Raw genomic sequence first — 16,175 nt, forward strand, 5'->3', positions numbered from 1 at the left:
ACCGGCAGCAGCCGCTAGAGCGGCTTTGTAGAAGAGGGGGTAAGTTTCAAAAGAAGTAATTATCTAGTTTCTGAGAACATTTACTGGTGTACAGTGGTGCACAAGCTTGCAATGATAGATAAACAGTAAAACAATCACCTACGACCTTGCCAATTTCCTGCAAGGAGCACAGGGCAGAAGTAGGAAATTTCAGTTTCCAAAACAAAATTCTGGTGTCACATCAGCAATGCAAGCTTTCTCTCTCTCTCTCTCTCTCTACCTTAGATCAGGCTTGTCCAACCTTTTTATATCAGGGGCCACATTTTATATTTTGTAACATTCGGCAGGCCAAAAACACGTCTGCACACATGCACTCATACTCTATGAATCACACACGCCAAGAACACACAAAACAAAATTTGAGTTACACATTAATTATTAATTTACTTATACAAATCTGTGTACCCATTCTAGATGGTATACAATAAAATTAAAAGAAATACAAAAATAGTCCTAAAATGCAACATCTAGGAAATCCAATTGTAATGTCTTTTAAGAACAGAGGTCAGTTTCCTGAGCCTATGTGCGGCCTATTTATTCAGACAATGGGCTATTGAGGAATGGGTTTCATGCCCCATCATTTCTTAGGAAATCTATTTTATCTCTCTTTCCCTACTTCCCTCCCCTCTTTGTCCCCAGCATCCTTCCCTTCTATCTTTTCCCACCCCACCCCCTTTTGTAGTCTTCAAAATTTTTTCCAACCCCTACCTCATCCTGTGCTCCCTCAATCCTTCCTTCCCTCCATTTACTTGCCCCCCACCACCACCAGGTGTTGAGATCTTACCTTCCCTTCCTCTAGCGCAGCAATGCAGCAGTTGGCAGCTATAGAAGAAGTATTATATCTTTCTCAAGCATCCATGCATGCTCAAGCCCTGCTGGCTTCCATCCCATTCAAACTTTCTGTTTTAGAGGCACTTCTGGCTTTTATGCAATCTGCTTCTGAAGATGTTTGAACAGTGCATTCAACCTTCTTGACTGAATAGTATTCTTTGATACAGGCTTTAGCCATTAGGTCAAGCCAAATATGATGCTCTATTTCAATGTGATTTAAAGTCTTCAAGCACAATGATGTGAAATTTTGATTTTCTCTAAAAGACCAATGGGATAAACTTTCATTCACCCGTATTATGATGCTTCCTTCTAATAAAGATTATAACAAAAAGATGATAAACTTTAAGAAAAGAGGATAGAGTACTATTAAAAAAAAGAAAGAAAGGAGAGACATATGACATGAAACTGAAGCTGCCAGTTCTTCTACCTTGCATTCAAGCGTAATATCTAATACGTGTTTCTGATATTTATAATGAACAGGAAAGGTATTAAGTGTTAAATTTAGACTCCAATTAGGAATAGGGTACTACATATACTGTCCTAATTCTGGGACAGTCTCTAAGAACTTAGACTTTAATGGCTAGGATCCTACTGAGCCATCCATTAATCTCGCCTGTCAATGTACTAATAGCTGCCGAGCAAGAAATGTGAAGTACTTGAGTATAAACCCTTATCTAAATCTGCTCATAGAGAACTAAAGATATGAGGAATAGAAGTAGAAGTGGTATTAAGAATTTGAAAGCCAGTGAGGAAATAAAAATCTATATTCCCTAACAAGATATGAAACAAATTGTTTTCCCATAGAGAAGAGCAGACACATCTTTAGAATAGTTCCTTCTTTAAAAGCACACATCTTATGAATCAGGCTTACAGACTGAACAAACACATATCTGGATGCATAGCTAGAACTTTTAAAAAAGGAAGATAATTAATGGCCTTGGCAAACGAGAGATTAGACTGTTAAGAGAATGCTTACCTAAAGAACACAAATTAAATTTGCTTTAGTTTGAGAGGCCAACATTACTATGGAGTGGGGTCTTGTTTTATTTTATAAATTGTTAAGATAATGACAAGAAGTAAAGAGAATGCATGTACCAGGTCAAACCATTACACTGAGTTCACGGCATGAACATAAGAACTGCCATACTGGGAAAGACTGACGGTCCATCAAGCCCAGTATTAGTTTCCAACAGTGGTCATCCCAGGTCACAAGTACCTGACAAGATTCCAAAGATTTTATGCTACTTATCCTGGGAATCCTAGGTGCCACTGACTCATTTTCAAGTCCTAGCAATTTAATGAATTACAGATCTAAAAAGAAATTGGTTTTGTGCTAGTCTGGTAAGGTCCTTCAGCATCATCCCCATGGTTGTTTTCAACGTGTCCAGCCATCTGATTGCAGGTTGCCCTCTTTGACTGCTTCCTTCGATCTTCCCAAACATGATGTCCTTCTCCATTGATCTTTCTCTTTTAACCGTGTGACCAAAATAAGACAGTCGTAACTTCATCATTTGGGCTTCGAGTGACATAGCCGGTTTGATCTCTTCCAGAATCAATTTGTTAGTTCTTCTGGCGGTCCATGGCACTCATAAAATCCTCCTCCAGCACCAAAGCTCAAATGAGTCAATCTTCTTTTGGTCTTGTTTCCATAGTGTCCAGCTTTTGCATCCTTAATTGACCACTAATAAAATGAGTTCGTGGACAAGTCTAATCTTTTTTTGGAGTGTTATTTTTTGGCCGCTGAATACTTTGTCATGAGCCTTCAATGAAAAGTGACCAAGTACTATCCTGCAAGGTATTTCTTCCCTGACAGTTGCTTCTTTGTTTATGAAAGAGCTCAGGAGATAGAATACAAGTTGTAAAGGATTTCAATCGCCTTTAAGCTCAAAATCTTCATCATTTTATGTGTTCATGATCTTTGTCTTGCTTATGTTCAGTTCTAATCTCATGTTATAACTTTCAGCTTTGACTTTTCTCAGTAGATACAGCATGTGTTCTTTGATGCTGGTGATCATTGTATCATCTACATAGGTTGATTATATTTTGGCCATCAACTTTGAAACCAATGTTCCCTTCTGCCAAATTTGCTTTTCTGAAGATGGCTTTACCAAAGTTGAACAGGTAAGGTGACTAGATGCATCCTTGCCTGATGCCATGTTTTATTGGAAACCAATCATTGTTGCCATATTCAGTTCTTTCCGTAGCTTCTTTATATTTTGTAGAGGCTCTTTATAAGCTGAGTTAAGTGTTTGGGTATTCCCATTTGTGCTAGAATTCTCCATAGCTCATCATGATCCACACAGTCAAAAGCTTTGCTGTAGTCCATTGGCTCTGTTGCCTGCTAAAGCCCATAAACTAGCTTGTTTTATTTTTACTGCTGCTAGACTTTTATTGGCAGCCCATTGGAAACAGCCTTTTCCCCCAGGTCGAACTCACCTATTGCGGAAAGTGGACTTTATTTTTCGTATGTCTAAACTGACTGCTCTATTACTTAATCGTCTTACCCCCTTTCTTAAGGTGTGAGATCCTATATTAGATGGTGTGACAGTTCCTCATGACCTAGGAATAGTTATATATTTGTTATTTACAACCTTTTCAATTGCTATTGTTTGCATTACTGACCCTGGAGTGGGGGAGGGACGGGTGGTTTGGGTTTAATGGTTGTGTTCTAGTGGATTGTACTGAAGAGCTACGGTACAACAGTCTGTGTTACTGAGAATTTGGGGGGTACACAGGAACTGTTTACTGTGGATTTTGTTGATTTTGGATTTGTTACACCTCTGAGGCTTTATATTTCTTCTGAAAAAGTTTCAATAAAAATCTTAAAAAAAAAAAAGCTTTGCTGTAGTTCATGAAGCAATAGTATAGAGGCTTTCGGTATTCTTTGCTGTTCTCTTGTTCCTCAACCTTTTCTGAAACCAGCCTGAACTTAGGGGTAGATCTTGTTCAACATATGATTGTAACCTTAGTTGCATTATTTTCAGCAATATTTTGCTGGCATGTGGAATTAATGCAATCATTCAGTAGTTGTTACAGTCCTTAGTGACACCTTTTCTCAGTATAGGTATGAACAGTGATCTTCTCCAATTGGTTGACCATGTTTTTTCCTTCCAAATCTGTTGACACAGTCAAGTGAGAGCCATGATAGCACCTTCTGAGCATTTGATTAATTCAGTTGGAGTACAATTGATACCAGGTGATTTGTTCTTCGATAAAGTTTTAATTGCTGCTATGACTTATTCTTTTTAAATATCTGGTTCTTTTTCTATGTTAGTCTCCAGTTCGATTTCCCAAATGTTATCCTCATTGCCTTAGGCGCCTGGGCTAATCAGGGCCTTGGGTCCCTCCCAGGATGCACCAGGAAGGGGAAGGCCTGCCATTTTGAAGAGGCAGGTATGCCGAGAGGAGGGAGTGAGGATTCAACAATTATCAATGTCTATAACTGATAGAACTCTGCTCAGAGACATGAAGGCAATATGTTCCGCCTCACCACCCAATCATTGCAGTGTTCACAGTGAATTTGCTCCAGGTGAAAGATTGTTCTTAATTGTTATGCTGCTAGCTACTACGGCTATGCTTAGCTTTTTATACAAATCTAAAATGTAAAAACAGATTTGCTCAAACTTTGCTTTGAAAAAGTAGCTGGTTCCGACGTGTCACGTTTTGGTCTTGCGTCAGGGAACCGACAAACAAACACAGTTAAACTGGAGGTGAAAGCTCATATAGCATAAAATACAATTAGCTTATAACATCCAGCTAATCGTATTTTATGCTATATGAGCTTTCACCTCCAGTTTAACTGTGTTTGTTTGTCGGTTCCCTGACGCAAGACCAAAACGTGACACGTCGGAACCAGCTACTTTTTCAAAGCAAAGTTTGAGCAAATCTGTTTTTACATTTTAGATTTGTATAAAAAGCTAAGCATAGCCGTAGTAGCTAGCAACATAACAGTTAAGAACAATCTTTCACCTGGAGCAAATTCACTGTGAACACTGCAATGATTGGGTGGTGAGGTGGAACATATTGCCTTCATGTCTCTAAGCAGAGTTCTATCAGTTATAGACATTGATAATTGTTGAATCATCATTTATGAATATTATTCATGTAGTGACTTTTCTTTAATTTAAGCAACTCTCTTTAGTCACTCAACAGTAACAACATAGTGGTTGAGCTTGTTACCCCTTCAGTATTTTTTGAGAGAGGAGGGAGTGAGCATACCTGCTGGAAGTTTTCTAGAAAAGGTATGGAGGGGTCGGAGGGGAAGATTGGAAGGGGAGACACAGCCCATTAGATCACCAGAGCTTCGTCTTAGGGGCTTGGTGTGGTGGGGGCTTGTTGGGAGGGAGCTTGTAGTCAGGGGGGTCCCCTGGCATGGGGAGATCCCCGGCCCTGCGACAGGAGGGAGTAAGCATCCCTTCTGCCGATCTTTTAAAAAATTTGTACCCCAAAGTCGTGAGTGGGGGGGGGGGGGTTTCCAGCATCGGTGTGAGGGATTTTTTTTATTTATTTATTTTTTTAAATAGGCGTAGCTCGTGTGTGTGTGTGTGTGTGTGGTGCATGCACAACAGCTGTGCCCATTTACAAAAAGCAGCCCCTGCTCTCTCTACTTGCCAGTTCAGGCAGGGAGAGCAGGGGCTGATTTTTTTTTTTTTTGCACTCTTTACTACTAAACTCAGTCATAACTTATAAATGTTATATATTGGATCCTCATATGGCTGCCATGGACCTACAAATTTGTAGTCCAATGCTTCTGCCCAATTCTTCACAGGTCCATATATAAATTTTCTGCTCTTCTTTTTTTTTTTTTTTTGAAGGCAGACAGGAGGAGGAGCTGTGCTAGCAAATGTTCTTCTGAGCAAGCGCCAGGCACCGTTCCTCCCCCCCCCCCCTTTACCAGTGATTCTCTGCACAAATAGTAGGCATATACTTTGCATGCTATCATGCTGAGAATCACCAGTAAAACAAAAATTGCTCCCACCACAGTAATTTTTTAATGTGGTGTCAGAACTTAGAGAATCTGATTCTCATAACCAGATTCTCTAAAGTCATTGTGCATTTAACGATAGCGCTAAACCATCATTAAATGCACATATTTTACCACCCAATTATTAAAATGGCTCACTGTGGTCTTTTCTGTGCTTTCTAGCAGCCTTCGATTGTACTATGCAAATGTAGTACAATGAGGTCATTAATATTTAAATGACTTCTCTAGGTGATGCTCAAAAAGGAACGCCCTTCCATTTATGAGGAATTGGGGTTGATATGTACCAGCAGGGTCTGCGTTGTCGTAGCCTTATTTTCCTGTCAGTGCCTGAGCACTGATTAGCTCAGGCACTGACAGGAAAATAAAGCAGTTCAGTTCTGCCACCATGAATGGCCCCGATTCCTCCTAAATGGAGCCTGGTGGTCTAGAGTCATCCGCCATTGCCACCCCCACCAATGCCCCCCACTCCATGCATAAGAATGGCTGGAGGAATGCCCACTTCCCTCCTGCTGCAGGGTAGGAGACAACCCTCTTCCCCCCCCCCAACAGCAAGCTCCCCCCTGATAGCACCTCACCACACCAATCCTGGTAGTCTAGTGGGCCATCCCCCTGACCCGCCTTCCAACACCCCTCCAACCCCCCCCCCCAGTACCCCCTGACAGCAAGTTCCCCTCAACAGCCCCCACCACACCAATCCTGGTGGTTTAGTGGGTCACTAACCTCTCTGATCCCCCCCATTTCATTTTTAGAAGACCAGCAGGAGGTATGCTCACTTCCTCCTGCTGGCAGGCCCGCCTCTTCAAACTGGCGGGTCTACCCCTTCCCAGTGCATCCTGGGATGCACCGTGGAGGGGCCTAAGGCCTTGAATGGCCCAGGTGCCTAAGACTCCTCCTATGGGTGGGGCCTTAGGTACCTGGGCCAATCAGAGTCTTAGGCCCCTTCCTGGTGCATCCAAGGATACACTGGGAAGACCTACCATTTTGAAGAGGTGGGCCTGCCAGCAGGAGGGAGTGAGCATTCCTCCTGCTAGTCTTCTAAAAAAAGGTATGGAGGCTTTGTATGGTGGAGGGCTTTCGGGGGGAGCTTGCTGCCAGGTGGTACCGGAGGGGAGGGTTTGGGGGATAGCAGGGTTTGGGGGTTTGGGGGATAGCCCCTCACCACACAAGCCTCCAGGCTTGTGTGGTGAGGGGCTGTTGGAGGGGGAGCTAGCTGTCGGGGGGAGGGATTATTTGTAAAGGCACATCTCTTGTGTGTGTGCTGTGCAAGCAGAACAGCTGCATCCATTACAAAAAGAAACCAGCCCCTGCTCTCCCTGCTTGCCGCTTCAGGCAGGGAGAGCAAGGGCTGCTTTTTTTTTTTGACAGGCAGGAGGAGGAGCTGTGCTAGCGATTTTTCTGCTGAGCACAGCTCCTTTCCCCCTTTACCGGTGATTTTACACACACATAGTATGCATATAATTTGCTATTGTGCTGAGAATTACCAGTAAAACAAAAATCACTCCAATGGTATATTTTTACCGTGGTGTCAGAGCCTCAGTTTGTTAGCCTCCCTAATTTTTAATAATATTTCAGCATCTGTCTGTTCATCCTGGTCAAGCAGACGGGTTATACACTCCTGTCACTATTCTTTGCTTCTTTACTTATGGAATTTCTATCCCTAGGGATTCTAAGGTGTGTTTTGGTTCCTGTAGAAGACTCCTTTCTTCAGATATACACATTTCTGTATTGATTTTGATATCCTCAAAATTGGGTCAAAACACCTAAATATTCATGATTTATACACCCAAAAAGATTGAGTGCACAAGACTATCAACAGATTGAGTTTACCCTCTATATAAAAGACTTTAATGGTCCATAGAAAGCACATGGATGATAGCACAAGCAGAACCAAAATCACTGCATATGATGTATGATAGGTACACCATCAATAGTGCGCAGGACAATTGCATCCCAACAGTTCCACTCCGTCAAATGTGCGCACCGACAAGTGTGCGCATGATGGGAGCGGGGTTTTCCAGTCGAAATTGTAAGTATGGGGGGGGGGTTGCGGCAATCTTCACGTCAGCATCCACCGAACTAGAGCATGACTACAGTGGGTGTGGTTTCCCCCCCCCCCCGAGAGCGGAAGAGCCGGAGTTCGGGAGGAATACGGGAGCACGAACTGTTTTAAGTTGTACCACCACACCCCTTCAGAGCACAAACGAGAGTGGTCAGAGAAGCGGCGAGCATTAGTCCTGCATGCAAATGTGGGGGCGTGATTGTTGGCATGGCAATGTCTTGCGCGCTTTTGACGGGTCACCTTATAACATCAAGATAAGGATGATGTGTACACACCATCCCCCTAACCAGCCCTGGCTCACACACCAAACAACTGGGTGACACAATTTAGGAGACAAGGCATGCCAGCTTCTACTCACTACAAAACAGAAGTTCAGAGGGGGCAGGATACAGCAGAGCTAGAACATGCCAACTGCTGTGCCACTGCCCTGAAGAAAAGGAGGTAAGATATGAACATCTCACAGGTTAGGTGGGGAGGGGGGGATAAAAGTGGGAAAAGAAGGAGTAAGAGAAATGCTGGAGGCGGTTGGGGGAGCAAAAGAGAGAGATGCTGACTGAAAGGAGGGAGCAACAGCAGATAGAGTATGAGAAAAGATGCTAAGGGCCGAGTGAGAGGAAAGTGGAGAGAGAGAGAGATGCTGGATACCATGGTGGAAGGGGGGAGGGGTATTGAGCTGCAAGCTGCCCCTTAGTGGTGGTGGAAGGGAGGGATCCACGGCTGAAGGTTTGCCTAGGACATCAGATACCTGCTATGTTCTTGGATATAGTTAGCACATCCACTAGTTTGCCTCCGACCTCACAAAAATATATTTAGTTCAAGTCTTCTTGTCACCCTAGTTACAGATTATTTTATGTGAGGGGCTCTGCTAAGCCTAGCTCATTCTAAACTGCTACTGCATTGCAGTGTATCGTGTCACAGGTTATAACAACTAAAAGAGCAAATAAAGGTGATGTTCACAAGTTTTGCTTAAAGGGTTTCAAAGTTCCAGACAAGAAAAAGCTCAGCATGTCTTAAAATTTGTTGCTTACCTGCTGATCCAAAACTTCTGCATCTATCATGGCTGGCAAGAGTTATCACTTCAAACTTCCTTACCCTAGAGCTCCGTCAACATCTGCTATTGAATGTTCTGAAACTCACATGTAGACACCAACCACCTTTTTTCTTTGTTAATCAAAAGCAAATCCAGGAATAGACCAGCCGATATTCACAATGATTTATGTGGGCAAGAGAGGCTTCTGCCTGCTTAAAACACCTGGGGCTGCCCGATTGCCAATACTCAGCAGCACTTGGCTATACCCTGACCAGCCCAAAAAATTGTGGACAGATCAGTAGCAGTACACAAAGCAGCACCGGAGAAGAGCGGGTAGTTTTGTGGGTGCCAGCAATATTGAGTGCCATGATCCGCATAGCTAAGCAGTCAAAATTAGGACAGTGCAGTGCGGGCCCATATAACTATTTAAAAGATATATGAAAATCTGGGAGCTCCCACTCAGGGCTGCTCTTTCCTGCCTTCAGCCATACTTGTTCTTTGCAGGGATGCAGGTAGCAGCTCTTGTGCACTGCACGTGGCTGACCTGGAACCCATTTCTCCTGACGTTGGAGAGATGGCTGCCAGATCAGCCATGTGCAACATTCAAGAGCCAATGCCCGCATCCCTGCAAACAAGTGCTGCTAAAGGCAGAAAGGAGCAACCCAGCTGGATGGCCCTGAAGGGAGCGAGTGTGGCCCTGAAGGGAACAAGTAAGGGAGCGAGGGGATATCAACATGGGATAAATGGAGAAAGGAGTGGGGGGGAAGGAGCGAATTGGGAAATGGGAGGGGCATGAATTTGGGACAAAGGCTGGAAGGCAGTGAGGGGGACACGAACTGAGGACACAGAAGTAAAGGAGGGGGAATGAACATAAGAACATAAACAATGCCTTCGCTGGGTCAGACCTGAGGTCCATCGTGCCCAGCAGTCCACTCACGCGGCGGCCCAACAGGTTCAGGACCTGTGTAGTAATCTTCTATCTATACCCCTCTATCCCCTTTTCCAGCAGGAAATTGTCCAATCCTTTCTTAAACCCCAGGATCGTACTGTGATCTATTACGTCCTCTGGAAGCGCATTCCAGGTGTCCACCACACGTTGGGTAAAGAAGAACCTCCTAGCATTCGTTTTGAAAATGTCCCCTTTCAACTTTTCCTAATGCCCTCTTGTTCTTTTATTTTTTGAAAGTTTGAAGAATCTGTCCCTCTCTATTCTCTCTATGCCCTTCATGATCTTGTAAGTCTCTATCATATCCCCTCTAAGTCTCCTCTTCTCCAGGGAAGAGAGACCCAGTTTCTCCAATGTCTCAGCGTATGAAAGGTTTTCCATCCCTTTTATCAGACGTGTCACTCTCCTCTGAATCCTCTCGAGTAGCGCCATATCCTTCTTAAGGTACGGCGACCAGTACTGGACGCAGTACTCCAGATGCGGGTGCACCATCGCCCGATACAATGGCAGGATAACTTCTTTCGTTCTGGTTGTAATACCCTTCTTGATTATACCTAGCATTCTATTCGCTCTCTTAGCGGTCGCTGCGTACTGTGCCGTCGGTTTCATTGTCATGTCCACCATTACCCCCAAGTCCCTTTCTTGGGTACTCTCACTCAATAAGATCCCTCCCATCGTGTAGTTGTGCCTCGGGTTTCTGCTTCCCACATGTAATACTTTACATTTCTCAACGTTGAACTTCATCTGCCATCTCGATGCCCATTCCCCTAGTTTGTTCAAGTCCCTTTGCAATTCTTCGCAGTCCTCTTTAGCTTCACTAAATAGTTTGGTGTTGTCTGCAAATTTTATTATCTCACACTTCGTCCCTGCTTCTAGATCATTTATGAATATATTAAATAGCAGCAGCCCGAGCCCTGAGCCCTGCAGAACACCACTCGTGACCCTCCTCCAGTCCGAGTAGTAGCCCTTCACTCCTACCCTATGTTTCTTATCGGCCAATCAGTTTCTGATCCATCTATGTACGTCTCCTTCCACCCCATGGTTCTTCAGCTTAAGGAGTAGATGTTCATGAGGCACCTTGTAAAAGGCTTTTTGGAAATCTAGGTATATGATGTCTATGGGGTCTCCTCTGTCCATCCGTTTGTTAATTCCTTCGAAGAAGTGTAATAAGTTAGTTAGGCACGATCTCCCCTTGCAGAAACCATGTTGGCTGGTTATCAGAAGCTCGTTTCTTTCAAAATGTTCATCGATGTTTTCTTTTATCAGTGCTTCCGCCATTTTCCCAGGAACCGAGGTCAGTAGTTTCCCCGGTCAACTCTTGATCCCTTTTTAAAGATGGGCGTAATGTTGGCTATCTTCCAATCCTCCGTGATCACACCTGTTTTCAGGGATAGGTTGCAAATTTGCTGCAGTAGTCCCGCTAACTCCTCCTTTAATTCCTTCAGAACCCTTGGATGGATTCCGTCCGGACCCGGGAATTTGTCAGTTTTTAATTTTTTGTTCTGCCTGCACACATCTTTAAGGCTCACTTCCATGGATGTTAATTTTTCTGCTTGATTTCCATTGTAGAATTGCTCAGGTTCCGGTATGTTGGTTGTGTCTTCGTTTGTAAATACAGATGAAAAGAACATGTTAAGTCTTTCCGTGACTTCTTTCTCGTCCTTCACCACTCCCTTCCTGTCTCTGTCGTCCAGCAGTCCCACCTCCTCCCTTGCCGGCTGCTTCCCGTTTCTAAAAAACAGTTTGAAATTTCGTGCTTCCCTGGCTAGCCTCTCTTCATACTCTCTTTTGCCTTTTTGAACCACACGGTGACATTCTTTCTGATCCTTCCTGTGCTCTTTCCAGTTCCCCTCAGTTTTGTCCTTCTTCCATTTCTTGAAGAATTTTTATTACTGCCTATCGCTTCCTTCACTATTTTAGTTATCCACGCCGGGTCTTTTGTTCGACTCTTTTTGCACCCCTTTCTGAATCTGGGGATATACAGATTTTGCGCCTCGTTCACCGTGTCCTTGAAAAAAGACCAGGCATGTTCTACCGTTTGCCATTTTTTGGAAGTGTTCCTAAGTTTCTTCCTTACCATTTCCCTCATTGCTTCATAGTTTCCTTTCTTGAAGTTAAAAGTTGTCACTATGGTTCTCTTTCCTTTCGGTATTCCTACCTCAACCTTGAACTTGATCATATTATGATCGCTGTTTCCTAATGAACTTGGGACACAAGGGAGGGTGGGGACATTAACTTTGGACACAAGAGGGAGGGAGAGAATAGAAAGTGAGAATTGTTGGGCATGAGTGTGTGAGTGATAGGGAAAGAGATGGTGCACATGGGGAAAGGAAGAAAAAGGAAAATTGTTGGGCATTGAGAGGGAGAGAGGAATGAGGTAGAGATACATGGGGAAGAGAAGGATGAGAGGGAGAAATGTTGGATATGGTGGTGGAGAGGGAACAGAGAAACAGATTGAAGGGGATGCAAGATGGAGGAATGTTGGACATATTGATAGAGGGAAAGGTGTGGCATGGCACTGGAGCGGGGTGATAGAAGGAGAAATGTTGGGCATGGGGCTGGTTAATTGTGCCTGAAACTGTCATCGTGAAAAAAAAAAGAAACCTGCTGACTGCAATGTGCTGAATATTACCTCCATTCTTTATTTCTCTCTTCCATTAACCCCTCCACACACCCATATACATAATTATGTATCATGAAAAAGCAAACTATAGGGATAGCAGGACTAGTCCAAGGGTATCTGGCATCCTAGACAGACCTTGACTAATTCATGACCCCATCCACCTACATCAACCCTTACCCCTCCCTGCCCCCTTCCCAAACCAGGTGCCCCACATATCTCTGTCCTGTCTCTAACCCCCATATGCCCAGTATTTCTTCCCCTTCCTCCAAAGCTGACGGGCATATCCTCTTCTCTCTGCCCCTTCTCCAATGTGTAGCTGTCCACCATATCATATTTGTCTTTCCTGCTAACACCACCCCTGCCAGCACCACCATAGCCTCAGCCCAGCAACTCCAAAGTCCTGTAAAGTGGCAAGTATAGTGCAGAGACTCTGATTATAGGCATAGCTCTGTTGGGCCTATAGTCCATAATCATGATCAAGATCAACTTGGGAAAATCCACTGTTTAGACTTGGAATAAGCAGCATAAAATCTATTTTATTCTTTTGTGATCTTGCCAGCTACTTGTGACCTGGATTGGCCACCATTAGAAACAAGATATTAGGCTTGATGGACCTTTGGTTTGACCCAATATGTCAATGCTTACGTATTCATGTCCTGCTCCCTCGAGCAGGATGTCTGAGACCCAGTAGAACTTGAGTGCTCATCTGTATTCTGAGGCCTCATATTCTACATGCTAATTTACAGGCTTCATGGTCGATGGTTAAAGACAGGGTAGTAACAGTGAGAGTAGAGGAGGGACAGAAATAGCGCCACCTCCAAACTCAGCCACCCTAGACAAATGTCTAGTATGCTTAGAGGCAGAGCTGTTCCTGAGGAACTAGGTGCCTTACTCTGAGAGCAGTAACAAATAGGGTCTCTGAGATAGCAGTTACCTGCTCTCTCAATCAGTGCTACTGGCTGGATCTGCCCAGCAATTTTCAGCAGCACCATCTAAGCTGCAGACAAAATCATGGCGTAAAGTTGTTGAGTGGCAGTCTCACATGACTGCAGCTAGAAGGTTGCAGCAGCTGATTTGAAATTGAAGACCACACGGGCAGGAGCAACTGGGGATTGCTCCTACCCTGACCATGCTACTAGACTACCAGTGATTAGAAGGTAGGCTGGGGGGGGACTCCTTCTTTTAGGGAGCATGGAGTGAAAGAGGGCTCCTCCTGTTCATGGCTGGGCCATAGTGCCAATTTGGGGCTACTTTTGGCTGAAGGGTGAATTTCGGCCACAGATTTGGTTTCTGCCAAAAACCAAATCCTCCAGCTTGGCCCTGAGCCTCCTAGTATCACTGGGGGAGAGGGGAGGGGGGAGGGGGTGCTGCAGTAGGAGAGGTGAGGAGAAGGAGCAGTTTATACATTTTTAAAATAAATAAATAAATATACAGATCTGAATCATAAACACCATCTACAACAGGTACTATAAATACAGTATAAATATCTTTAGATGTATTATAATTACTGTATACCAAATAAAAATAATGAGGATACAGTGGCAAAGTAAGTTCAGCCTCATCAAGCAAAGCGCATTTCTCAAAACGTTATTCAAAGGCAACCACTAGATTCGATTTAACCAAAATACAGTAAAAGCTTGGTTTACGAGCATAATTCGTTCTAAAAACATGCTTGTAATCCAAAACACTCATATATCAAAGCGAATTTCCCCATAGGAAATAATGGAAACAGACAATTCGTTCCACAACCCAAAAACTTTAAAACAAAATACTATACGTACTCATATTGCAAGACCTCGCTCCTTTAGAACAGTCACTACATTCCCGCAACGTCAGAGAGAGAAGAACCATCGGCTCAGTTGTGATGTGTGTATACTATATGTACTTGTATTGCAAGACTTTGCTTGTATATCAAGTTAAAATTTAATAAAATGTTTTGCTTGTCTTGCAAGACACTTGCAAACCAAGTTACTTGCAATCCAAGGTTTTATTGTAAGTGTAATTCGGATGACACTTCCGTAGGTAGGAAGCATGAAGGCAACTAGCTCTTAAAATATTCTCTGCGTTTAAGTTCAGTAAATAGGACAGGGAAATGACTCCATGCAATCTATGACCTCGTATAATTTATTAGAGAAGAGTACCTGGCAGTCACCCGATGGCAAGACCTGGCATGCATTAGATGTGCCCTATATAATCTTACTGCCAATATGGAAGTTTAATCTCTTTGTTGCCATCGCTCTGCTTCCTTTCACTTCCCAAGCCTAATATGATTACTTTCCCTTAAATTTCATTTTCCAATAGTGATAGTTCCATTCTCAGTAGTCTTAACGTTAAGCGGAAACTGTCATGAGCATTTTGGTTAAATAATCAACTGGCTCATAGTGAATAAAAAAGCTATTCTAAATTAAGTTTACATACTAGCTACATGCCCTATTCTATTAAATTACAAGCCTTGAAGCTACTAAATTCTCCAAACTATCTGTAAAGTACAGTTTGATTTGTATATTACATTTTGGGAGAGTTTAATCAAAGGAGAGCTGCTAAATATGTTAAACATTTTTAGAAACAACTGTATAATGACTTTTTAGAATTAACACCTTTAGAGAAAAAAAAAACTTGCTATGCATGCTGCCAAGGTAGTTATATTTTTATTTATTTATTAGGATTTATTTTACCATTTTTTTTAAAGGAATCTACTTAAGGCAGTGTACCTCAAGAATGAGATCAGAAAGGTGCTTGAATATTCTCTCAGCTAGGGTTGAAGTAGATAAACATGTCCTGCTATCGTAGCTGCAACCAATGCCACTCCTTGAGTGTGTGACTAGCAACTTAGGGCTCCTTTTACAAAGCCGCGTTAACAGTTTTAGCGCATGCTAAACCCCCGTTACGCAGCTAGAACTAACGCCAGCTCAATGTTGACGTCTAGCGCGGCCGGCAGTTTAGCGTGCGTTAAACCGCTAACGCGGCTTCGTAAAAGGAGCCCTTAGTTATATCTTCCATTAGAGGCCTGGTTAAAAAGCCAAGCTTTTCACATGCTTCCCAAAGTAGAGATAGTCTTGTGTTAAGCGAAGCCTTTCAGGGAGTACAATACAGAGTGTGGGAGCTACTCCGCAGATGGCTCTTTGGCACGTGATATTTTTTGGAGAGGGTGTGGCTAGGGATACTCCGGTGTGTACAGAGAGATCCTGGGCCGTTTCCTTTAAGGGCCTTGAAGATCAGTCATAGTGTTTTAAATTTAGCCCTGTTTTGTACTTGTAGCGAGTGAAGTTTTTGTAAAAAAGTGGTGTGATGTGGTAACATTGCCTATAACATTTTATTAGTTATATGACACACACTGAATTAATTTTGAGTTGATTTCCTCCATATGCGAGTCCAAAACACATATGGACTTATCCTGTGGCTTGGACCACATTTCTGCAGGGCAGAAAACACTGGCTCAGAAACCCCTAGAAACAGTGCACCCAGGCCTGGGGAAGGAGGGAGGGCAACATGCATGCCAGTGGCTTTATGAAAGACCCTGAAGGTAGGGGGGGGGGGGCTAAAGTCCAGCAACCCACACAAACCATGTAGGAAAAAAGTAACAAAAATGGTAGGGTTAAAGGGGAAGAAGGTGTTTAAAAAAATCTTTAAATATTTAAGTATCTCACAGAGTTTGTGGCTGAA

At 43.3% G+C, this 16,175-nt stretch overlaps 1 protein-coding gene across 11 annotated transcripts in view; it reads right to left on the reverse strand.

The window, feature by feature from the left end:
• The window catches only part of TCF12 (transcription factor 12), an 807,409-nt gene that overhangs the window by 380,262 nt on the left and 410,972 nt on the right, over positions 1–16,175 (reverse strand). The gene's annotated exons all lie outside the window — the stretch shown is intronic.

Source organism: Geotrypetes seraphini, chromosome 14, assembly GCF_902459505.1.
Source record: "Geotrypetes seraphini chromosome 14, aGeoSer1.1, whole genome shotgun sequence".
Lineage (NCBI taxonomy): Eukaryota > Metazoa > Chordata > Amphibia > Gymnophiona > Dermophiidae > Geotrypetes > Geotrypetes seraphini.